The sequence below is a fragment of the Hippopotamus amphibius genome, chromosome 1 (genome assembly GCF_030028045.1).
Source record: "Hippopotamus amphibius kiboko isolate mHipAmp2 chromosome 1, mHipAmp2.hap2, whole genome shotgun sequence".
NCBI classification, from domain to species: Eukaryota; Metazoa; Chordata; class Mammalia; order Artiodactyla; family Hippopotamidae; genus Hippopotamus; species Hippopotamus amphibius.
Window position 1 is genome coordinate 197,892,662 of NC_080186.1, and position 12,318 is coordinate 197,904,979.

Below are 12,318 nucleotides of genomic sequence, written 5' to 3' on the forward strand. Positions count from 1 at the left end.
CCATATGGAAACTGGACCTTGGACTGGCTCCTCTGCCTCCCATTAGATAGGTGGAATATTGGAATTCTTGATCCAAAGTAGAGGTATACTTAAGAAATATCTTAAGTAATGGAAATTAATAAGTCCAGTCAACAACTTTAAAGGAATGCATTCATTAGTGGAATTATTTCTGGGGGAAATTTGATGCAAGCTTTTGAGAAATTTAAATGCTAATCACTTTATTTTAGTAATTAGATTGTTCTATCTACAAGAAATCTAAAAGCTCTAAGAAATCAATCGATGTTTTCATCAAGGTTTTAAAATGGCCTTTAGGTTTATAGAAATGTTTGATTCCAGCAACTAATGACGTCTTACACATAGTATCTGAAATCTTCAAGACAAAGTGTTCTACTACAGAAGGAACAGAGGGCTGAGAAACAGAAACTGTTCATTTCAGTTGGGGCTTTCTCTTCTAATTTGAATATGTGGTAATGGTGAATTATGTCATCTCTTGAGACTAATTTTCCATTTATGAAAAAGTGAGAGTGTATTGTTAGATGATCTCTGAGGCATGTTACATCTCAAAGATTTTATAAAATTCTCAACTGTTATTCATTGGTTGAAAGTTAACAATTTGCCTAGGTAAGTTTTCTGTTTGATAAAAAAAGCATTATTTTCTTCAAGAATATTAAAATTATTTTGAAATCCTTACATAGTAAATTTGATGCCTATTATTAATTAGCAGTGCCCATTATTAATTGCTCTTGGTGGCTACATTGAATTCTGAAGGATAGAACAGGCAACCATCACAAATAGATAGCATTGGTATATTTAACCAGCAGCTCTGTTGATATTTGTGGCACCTGTTCAGAATATCAGATACTACTGTGTAACTCTGTGGAAAGCAACAGAAGGAAAATCATTGCTAACATTAATTGGAATGAGTGTTTCTAGCTGCATAAACATGCTGTGGCTTATTTGTGTTATTTTCTAATCCCTGATGGAAAATAAATTGAGAGAGTGAAACAAGCAGGTGATTGTCCTAAGGTAGCTTATGTAAACAAGCATTAACTTATTTTTCCTATTCTCCTACATCAATTCTCAGATGTGGCTGTACATTGTTATCACCTGGGGAACTTAAAAAATTCCTTATCTCCAGCTGTGCTTCATACAAATTAAATCTAAATTTCTAGACCTGGGGTCTAGGCATTATTGTTTTTAAAAACTCCACACATGATTCCACTGTGTAGAATTGTTTGAGAACCATGATTAATCCTAACTGAATTGCTTCTATATGTGAAGCTCTTATGAGTTTCTAAATGGACCTAATTTAAGAAAAATAAATAGAAAGATTATCTATAGATAATCTTTAGAAAAAAATCTATGGAAAGTTTAAAAATTGCCTTTTGATTTTAAGACCATTGAAATCCAAAACATTGGTTTTTAACATTTTGCATTAGTTGTATGCTACAATTTCACATAGTTATTTCCATTTGCATAATTATCTGTTATGTTCAGATTATTGTAAAGAATATTTATAGACACACGCTTCACATGTGTTAAAATTTTCCAATCTTATTTAATTTAACTTTAAACAAATTTGACTCTTCATCATATCCGCTAATTAACTCAGAAATGCACCAAACTTTTCACATTGTCATTAAAATCCTTGCTTTTTAAACCTATTTGAATATGTTCACTATTAATCTGAATCTTTTGGTTTAACTTACTTATCTTAGCTATGTGTCTTTCATTTTTTTCAACTTTATTGTGGTATAATTGACAAATAAAATTATAAGATATTTTATAATTTTACATAGTGATGATTTGATAGACATTGTGAAAGGATTCCTTCCATCTAGTTAATTAACATATTCATTGCTTCATACACACATACACACACACACACACACACACACATATATATAGTCCCAAATCCTCCCTATTTCCGCCATCCACCCTGCCTCTGACAACCACTTTAACACTCTTTATTTATATGACTGACTTTTTTTTTATATTCCACATATAAGTGATACCATGCAGTATTTGTATTTCTCTGGCTTATTTCACTTAGCATAATGCTTTCAAGGTCCATCTCTGTTGTTATGTTGTTGCAACTGACAGGATTTTTTTCTTTCTTGTGGCTGAATTATATATCTATGTATATGCCAATCTTCCTTATCCACTCATCCATTGACAGAAACTTAGGTTGTTTCCATATCTTGACTACTGTGAATAATGCTGCAATGAACATAAATGTGAAGATATCTCTTTGAGATACTGACTTTCTTTGCTTTGGATATATACTTGGAAGTGGGATTGCTGAATCATATAATAGTTCTATTTTTAATTTTTTTGAGGAACCTCCATATTGTTTTCCATAGTGGCTGCATCAATTTACATTCCCACCAATAGTGCATAAGAGTTTTCTTTTCTCCACATCCTTGACAATATTTATTATCTCTTGTCTTTTTCATGATAACCATTATAACAAATGCGAGGTTATATCTCATTTTGATTTTGATTTGCATTTTCCTCATGATAAGTGATGTTGAGCACCTTCTCATGTACCTACTGGCCTTTTGCATGTCTTCTTTGGAAAAGCATCTATTCAGTTCCTCTACCTATTTTGTGATCAGATTGCTTGGTTTGGTTTTCTGTTTGTTTGTTTTTCTATTGAGTTGTATGAGTTTTTATATATTAGGATATTAACCTTTTATCAGGTATGTGGTTCGCAAATATTTTCTCCCATTCCATAGGTTGCATTTTCATTTTGTTAATGGTTTCCTTTGCTGTGCAGAAGCTTTTTAGTTTGATATAGTCCTTTTTGTTTATTTTTGCTTTTGTTGCCTCTTTTTTATTCTTTTTTTCTTTTATCTCCTCTGTTTGGATAAATTTCACTGCCCTGTCTTCGATTTGACTGAGTTTTTTCCTTCCACTTGATCTAGTCTGCTGGTGAACTATTCTATTGAATGTTTCAGAGCAGTTATTATATTTTTCAGCTATGTGATTTGTTTGGTGTTTTCTTACATTTTCTATTCCTGTTAAAATCCTCACTTTGTTCATGCATTGTTCTCTTGACCTTAGTGATCAACCTTTATGACCCTTATTTTGAACTCTGTCAGGTAAATTACTCTATTTCATTAAGGACTGTCTTTGAAATTCTATCTTATTCTTTTGTTTGGGAACATATTCCTCTGTTTCTTCATTTTCCTTCTTACTTTGTGTTGTTTTCTACTCATGAGGTAAAACAGCCACTTCTTGTCTTGATAGGGTGGTCTCATGCAGAAGGTGAACCTTATTGTTCAGCCTAGCCCAAACTCTTGGTTGTCTCCCAAACTGTTGTGATTGTGGCTCCCAGTAGTTGAGGCTGTGCCTAGATCTGTCAGTATTCCAAAGGGGAAGATTGCAGTCAGCACCTTGATATAGGCTGATAGAAGCTGGACCCTCAGGCAAAACCTGGGATAGTAAGTGGTTAGAGCCCTTCCAGGGACCAACTGGGAGATGGGTGGTTTTTGCCAGCTCTTTCTGCACTAAGTCCTGGCAGAATGGACACAGCATGTCCTCGAGAGTCCAGGGTGTTTCCTCCTAAGTGTTTAGTGCTATGCTAGTGGTGGGGTTTATGGCAAGAGTATGTCTCAGCCCTTCCTATTAGTTTCCATGTGTGTGATGTACAAGGGTGAGTCAAAAATTATCTGCACTCTGGCTGTAGACTTTATTTTAATTAACTTTTAGAAAAGACAAATACATCATTTTTTCGACATAATCTCCTTGTTTTTCAAAACACTTTGTCCATCTGTCAACAAGCTTTCATATTCCCTCATTAAAATGTTTTAGGCTGAGCTGCAGGCCACGAATGCATCACCTTCTTCACTTCTTTATCAGAAGTGAACCCAGCTCCTTCTTGATGGATAACACTTGTGCGACCTTCCTTGAACTTCTCTATCCATTCATACACACTTCTTCGCAACAAAACACTTTCTCCATACTGCACACAAAGTCTTCAATTAATAATGGCACCAGGTACACCCTCAGACCACAAAAAATGAATCACTGCACACTGCTCTTCTTTCATGCAAATCACAAGTGGGGCATCCATTTTTGCTTGCACCACAGTTACAAATGAACTGATGTAACACATTCACATCTGCACAGCAGTGACTGGGCAGACAGTAGCCTTGAACTGAAAGCACTGATAACACAGTGCAGCCAACAAAAGTTTTAATATAACCGGAGTGCGGTTAATTTTTGACTCACTCTTGTAGGTATTTTCTCATTCTCTCAATGTGTAGGAGTTGCTCTGCTAGTTCCTAGATTTCTTTCAGAAGGATTTGCTTTATGTGTAGTTGTGGATTCAGTGTGTCTGTTGGAGAAGGTAAGTTCAGGAAGCTCCTATGTTGCCATTTTGGATCAGAACTGGTCTTCAGCCAATGAGTTTTACTTTCTCTCCAAAAGATTATCATTTCTTCTGTTTCTGCTTCCTCTAAATGCAAGTCCAAACTTTAGTTAAATCAAACAAATTAAAAACTTTAATCTTAACTCTCACAAAGTTGTACCTTTTCTTGAAAAGTGTTGCCTGTGACTTTTATATTTAACCACTTCTTTTTTTCCCCTTTTCACTGTATCCAGAGTCCCTGTCATCAGTCATAAGCTTTCGGTTCCCTGGGTTTTCATCTTCTAATTCCTGTAGGAGACTTTGCTTTGACTTCCTGTTCTTTACAACTATACCTTTTTATGATATTCAACATTAAGTTTAAAAAATTTTTCTAATACTTGCTCATGACTGTTTTAACTCTTTCATTCTGACGTTGCATTATATATTCCCTCTGTAAGAGTACTGGATCCTTTTCATTCTACAGTCAGATAACAGCTTCTTTTTCACACTTAACCAAAGCAAATTTATTATCTTTATTTTATAAAACCTCTTCAGGCACACTATATATATGCAGATTTTTAAATTTTGTTTTATTCCCCTCTCTATTATTAATGCATGAAGTTTAGATTCATGTTTATATTTTAGATATGGTAGGTTTTTTTTTTAGCTTTACTTTTATTCTTATTTCCAGGGAAGACTTTACTCTTTAATTAGTATTTATTTCTCCAGCTTTTCATTTTTTAAAAAATTCAGAATTCACAATGTTCTTTGGGTTTATATATATTTGAAACAGAAAAAAATAATAAATACGTGATCTTCAAAATAAGTTATAGTTAGAACAGAGTACAACTGAAAACCAAAAGATGAAAAAGTAGCCCCCAAATATGAAAAGTAACCTCAAGTAGCAAAATGAGAATAATATAAGCTAGGAGAGAGGTCTCTTAACACAGAAACTTAATTGGGTAAAAGAAGAAACATTTGAGATTCATCAAAGGATTTTATTAAGTAAACTAGAAAGAATTGTTGGGAGAATAAATTAAATATTTTGAGAATCAAACAAAAGGCAAGAAATACAATATTAACAGCTGAAAGTAATTAAATTATTGATCATTTAAATAAAGAAGGGGACGTTATAAGATGACTTTAGGGAGATGTAAAGATGACAGCAAAAAATAACTAGTATTTTAAAATCACATTGTTCAACTCACAAATCATCTCTTCACTTTCATTCGTAATTAACTCATAAGTAACATATTAAAAAACTTAAAACATAACAAGCCTCCATTTGCTTTATTAACAATCATTTTATTGGCCATTGTCTGGTCAGTAAAGTCAGAGGGATTTGGCAAACTGAATTATGCAACTCTCGAGGGCAAGAATCACCTACTCTCCCAGCTATTTGTATTGTATTTCAGAGATTTTGGAACTCTGTGAAACAAGGATTAGAAATAAAGATTCAAAATATATTCAGAAGAATAGATCTTCTTGTGGTAGCACTGCATTCCAAATGTGTGAAAAAGGCAGGGACAAACACGAACTGCAATAAATTAGGGCTAAAGTGAGTTAGCTTATTAACTTCCTTTCTCCATTTCCTGGCAACTGGCAGCTAGAAGTTCTTAGAAGCTTTCAAAACTTGGGAATGATAGGCATCCTCAAGTTCAAAGACTCCCTTGAACCTTTTGGACCTACAACTGCAGCTAGAAGTCCTGTTGAAACAGGCTTCCCTGGGTAATTTCCAACACAGTTGGATACACAGCACTGTTAGAACTAGCTTCCTCAAAGTTGTACATCACTGACATTCTGTTCTCAGCTAGATTTGGAAGAACAGAGGCTGCCTATGAGACCAGCCTGAGGCATGTACACCTGATAGTTCTTACCTGAACCACCTGACCCTGGTCACTACTTCAGCACTAATGGGCCCTCCCCTAATGACACAGGTGTGAGGTCCTGCTGGGTGTTTCTCACACATAATTAGAAAACAAATCTGTGCAAGAAGCTTGAAGGGGATTTTTCCTTACAGAAAGAAACTTTTGCTAACTTTCTTAAAAATCAAGTCTAAACAGAATATTTTTACACAAGTCAGTTCCTTAGGGATAGATTGTTATCCTTGATATTAAATCATGTATATTAAAGATCTGTATGTTCACAATAATTGGTTAAGTAGACCATGTTCAGGAAGAGACAACTCTGCTCAGAAATAAAAGATGTCACAGTCTTTTCTTGATTGGTTTTAGTGAAAAATGAAATTGGCAGAGTCAGCACTACTCCCACTTTGATTTTAGAGAGGGAGGTGAATACGCTGAGCAGGAATGATCATGTATGAAAGATGAAACACTTCTAAAAATATTCAACTTTTTGTCCTTGGTTTTTAGATAAATAGCAAGTAAGGCTGCAAACAACTCTTAGTTGTAGTCTTAAAACTGAAAAATCAGCGACATGGTAACTTGCTAGGAAAAGTCACCTGCACTCAGTATAACCCAGATTTTAGGGGCCAGTTGTTCAAAGTATTTCATTAGTCACGTGCTGATCACAGATCACTCCCTGCCAGAGGTGGTTAAGACAAGACCAGGATTTTTTTTTTTTTTTGCCGCACCGCGTGGCATGCATAATCTTAGTTCGTTGACCAGGGATCAAAGCTGTGCACCCTGCAGTGGAAGCATGGAGTCTTAACCACTGGACTGCCAGGACAGTCTCAAGACCAGGTTCTTTAAAGACGTTATATCACAGAAACACCAGCTCTTGTTGACTACAGTTTCAAATAATGGATACAAGAAAGAGCAGTCTTTTACCCCACAAAAACTTTCATCCCAATGGATCTCAGGCCAAGGGCCCTTCAGGAAAGACATTGCTGAAAAGGGGGCCAAATGCTTCAATAGCTGACTCCTCTTTAATTGGATTCAGTACCCAGGTCAAAGTCTTTCCCTTTATGTCCTCATATTATGCTCACAAGGGGTTCTTCTCTTCATTTGATACTAGAAGTAACCAGATTTTGAAGAGTATAAGGGGTAGAGTAGCTTGAACATGGATTTAGGAGATTTACAAATTTTTTTTAGTGGAAATGGTAGAGGAATATGAGATATCATACAGAAACTGTAAGATGCCTGATCATCTTCCTAAAGAATAGATGACTTTGCCATGACATGCTGACATCTCTTTAAAGGCGGGCACATGAATTTCCAGTGTCTCTCTGTGACAAATGTTCCCTATATTTTTTAGTAAATTTTGCATCCTTACCATGATAGATTTTCTGCAGTCAAAATTACTTATTAAAATTTTATTTTAAAATAATCCAAGGTACTTTTTGGAGCTACAAAAATGTGCAATATTATTTTACAGTTCCTATATTAAGATGCTCAGATTTAGTTTGCCAAGTAGTATGAAAGATCACTTGTTCTGTGTGTTGTATATCCACTCTAACACACATGGACTCAAGTTTGGAGCCAAAATATCTTTTATCCCTTACTGTTAATTCATTTGCTGTTCTAGGCCTCCAACTTAGGTGAAACAACTTACTTGCAGTTTCTCAGAATCTTCCTGTTTTGTAAGAAAATCATGAGTAAGATAGACCAAACTAACCTATACATATCAATAAAGGTTAACAAAGATTTATATTATGCATTATTATACTAGATTCAAAGGTACTTCTTGAATACCATGATTCTTACAACATTTTTATGAGAATTCATGGAAAGAAAAATCATCCATTTTGATTCTTCAATGGAATGGTGTATTTCTCTCAGGGCATAAAATGAATTAGCTCAATGCATTTCTCAATGTGTTTGGAAGCAGTTTCTTCATGTCTAACATATGTAAAATCTGTCTCTGTCTCTCTCTGTCTCTCTGTCTCTCTGTCTCTCTGTCTCTCTCTCTCACACACACTTTTCTATTCTTATGCTTTTGTTTCTTCTTAGGAATTTTATATCTAACATACTAAAGTTTTAATTGTTTTCTTTATTATCTATCTCCTTCATTAGAATGCAAGCTCTAGGAGGACAAGAGTTTTGTCTTTTGTCTATTTTGTTTATTGTTGTGCTTCAGTAGCTAGAATGTGCCTGGTCCATTGTAGATGCTCAATAAACATTTGTTGAATGAATATGTGACAGTTCCTAGAGTCTGAATGCAGTAGTCAATGGCATAAGTTCTTTTTCAATTTTGGTTTTATGTCTCTAGATGGAGTCATCATAGCTCAGGGGGGAAAAATGGCAGAAAAAGATTGGTTTACTCCATTATGGAGCCAACAAAACATACTGAGCAGTGTTTTTCAGGGCAAACATAGATTGGAAGTTAAGCCTTCCTTTAAGGAAAAATAATAAGGCATGTCTACTATGTATCCAGATTTAAAATGAGGTGTATCTTATAGATAGAATGATCTTTCTAAATTGAGCCTTTTTCCGAATATAAACTTCATGGTTAAAAGTCAGAGAGAAATATTTCTTTCTAACACGTTTGACATCTGACTTTTTTCCCACTAAGATATGTACAAATAATTGTTCAGGGACGTTGTTTTAACAATGTATAGTGTTTAAATATGTCAAGAAGTAAAACGATGCTGTTTCAAAGTATTTAAGGCAGACATTTAAATATCAAAGAATGAAATCTTTGAGTATGTGCTTATTCAAATTTAACTTACGATTTAAATTTGTGAACTTCCTTGCTTAAATCAAAGGAGGACTCTAAATGAAGAATGATTAAGGCACTAAATTCTGCAGAATGGTCTTCTGCTCCATTATGAAACAAAATACTGGTAATTGATTCAATATCATAGCACAGAGATCAAATAAAGCTAGAATATGTGCTGAAGTCAGATTTAGAATTAAAATGTTTCTCTATTGCTGTTTGTTTTAGAGTTAGGTATTAGTAAGTAGAATTTAGAAAGCTAAGAAAAGAATAGCATATATACAATGACTTTGCTTGACATTCCTAAGGTTTTCACAAGCACTTGCACTTTAAAAATAATTTAGAGTTCCTCAAATGGACGCAGAGTCACCCTTTTAAGAGATCTTTTACCCCATGTAAGGGCAATTTTTCACTTAATGGTGACAGTGAGTTTGCAACTGATTTCTTCATAAATATTCTGTGATTACTGAATTTGAGAAAAAAGAACTATAATTAAAAATAAGGTAATAAGCCCAGTAATCATTCAACAATAAATTGAGAGCAATTTCTATTTCCCTCATTAATCTACATACTATAATTATGGGGATTATGGCTCAGTAATAATTCAGGACAAGTGTGTACACTGGATTTACGAAGGAACTTGGAAAGAAATTTCCACCCAGAGGTGATAGATCTGTACTTACTTCGATAACCCAAATATCTCTCCTACTACATGGCAGTAAAAAATAATTATGACTGATTTGAAGACAGAATTTGGAACTAGGAGCTTCTCTTTATTCTAAGACAAAATTTTCTTCATGCAAAATCATACCAAAAACTAAAAGTTATGTGTCAAATGTGTTTATACATATTAAGATGCTACTCAAAGTGTGATACCATTAAATTTACACAGAATGAATCACAAAATGACATATTTACTTTTACCTTTTCAATCCCAATTTAAACTGTTTTACTTTGATACTATTTAAAGTAATATTCCTAAGCAAAGGAATTTAATATAAAATATAACTGCCTGATTACAATCAATATTACAATGAATAGTATATATGTGTATGAATAATTTTTAACTTTTTATCCTTGTATGGTGTATCGCAGGACTACCATTCTGAGAAGTAAACACTTAAGGCTCTAAGAGTAGAGTTTTTTCTGTCTTCATTTTGCATTATACAAAATAAGTCATCATTTTTCCTGAGATTCCTCCCTGCTTTCATTTTTCTCTTTTCTTCTACATATGTTTCTCAGTATTCCAAAGTTCAGAATGGAAAAATTTCCTTCAATGTGCTCTGAGAAGATTTTCATGCTGTATTAATTTTTACATTCCCACACTTCTAAGCTAGAACATTACAGTAATCAATGTATGACTAATGCTTTGGGGGAAACGTTAACTTCCACGGCCAGCTTTGTAGGTTTTACATAGTTATTTATGGCACATTGTTATTCTCATTACTAGCACAATATTGTCCTGAATCTTTTCTGCTTCTGGGATAGTGGACTTTTCAGACATACTAATTACGTGGCGTTGTTTTATGTACAAGTGGTACATATCATATGTAGATTTTGTAAGATAATGGACCTGTTTTCAAATTTATTACCATGCTTCTGTTGGCTTTAAACATTTTCTAATTATATTATCCTCTGACTGAAAAGAAAGCAACATGTGTTTTAATCCAAGTGAATCGTTTCTAAATCGATAGCTCAGAAAAATATTTGAGAAACATGTTTGTTTTCATCCACTATTTTTAAGTCTCCTCCACAGCTTTGATACTGAAGTACTCAGATTGCTTCCTACATCACCTTCAGCTTTTCTATATGCCAAGTTGTCTCACACAGCATCAATTATCTGTATATAAATTGTTAGCAAAGAAAACAAGGATTTAGGAATGTGTTTCCCATCCACCACAAAAAATGTTTGTAAGTATTGTCTTTCCTACTCTTCTTCCACAAACTCCAGTAAAAAAAAATTTAAGTGCAAAAACTAAATTCCCAAAGTATATCTAGATTAGTAAATAAATTGAGCTGACATTTTATGACCTCAATTATTCAATATTCTTCTGGCACATGCTAAAATATAAAGAGAAAAATATTTATAATGTTGTCACAAAAGCACAAGGGATTCTGATAAAACATCAGCATGAACAAAAGAGTGAACAATAAGCAATCGAAGGTAGGAGATTCGTACATCACTAATTTTCTAGATGTTTTTCTTTAATTAAAAGTTCTGACAATGTGGGAATAATTTTTTTTTTCCCTTCAAGTGTTCTTGTAAGTCCATGTTTTCTTTGTCTTTGATAAACTATTTTGGGATTATTATTTTGCAGCTGCAGAGGAAAGTGATTTCAACAGTATTCCATTCTGTATGCTGTCCAGGGACTTAGTCAGTGGGGAATTCCACATGCTCTCAGATCAAGGATCTGATTTGAGAACCAAAGAGGAGAGACCCGGGAGAGGAAAGGGTTCAGTACTTGCTCATATATTATTTAAAAACCCTTGTTAGTGCTTTAGATGTCAGAGTACTGAGAGATGGGGGAAATACCTTCGTCTCTAGTACATAATGAATCTACTCCTTAATAGACTAGCCATGCACAATGAAATACAATCATGGTTTACTTCCATAAGTCAGCTGACTTCTCCCCAGGCAGCTTTGTGTGCAGGAATGAGATGAGCTCTTGGGAATCAGAGATGCACTCATAAGTAAGAAAGTTTGCAAATTGTCCCAACTGCAATAGGACTTTATTTCAGTGCATGCTGGGTTCTAATAAAAGTATTTCCACCAGGCCCAATTCTGTACTATTTCCTGCCATAAAACTCCTGCATATGTCACAGGAAGCTTCAAGGGAAGAAGCCCCTAGAGAAGAAGGAGTTGATTTAATAACGTATCTACTCCTCAGTATCATGAAGACACACATCTGCACTTCCATAGCTGCTGAAATTAGAAGTACCCCAGAATGTCAGAGCCCCGTGCCCTGCTGCACTCATAAACGGCAGGGCATGTATTAGTGGATGATTACCACTGCCCTACACTTTCACCATTTTTGTCCTTCATACTCTAGACAAGACCAGCATGAGAGATGAAGAGCCAGCAAACATTTATGTGGTATGATTAGAAGGAGATAAAGAGATGGAACCTCACCTTCAATTGCCTCTTAAAGTTGTTTGAACTTTCCAATATTAAATTCTTCCAAAAGTAACTTCCTAAATGGCTGAGCATTTGAACTGACATTGGTAAATTTTTAGTACACCATCGCATTAGTCCAAACCCATCCATGGCAGCAACATTCAGTGTTTTGTAGAATAGAGAGATAGAGAGTTTAATGAAGCAGTGGATTTGGGGACAGGGGTTCTCCAGG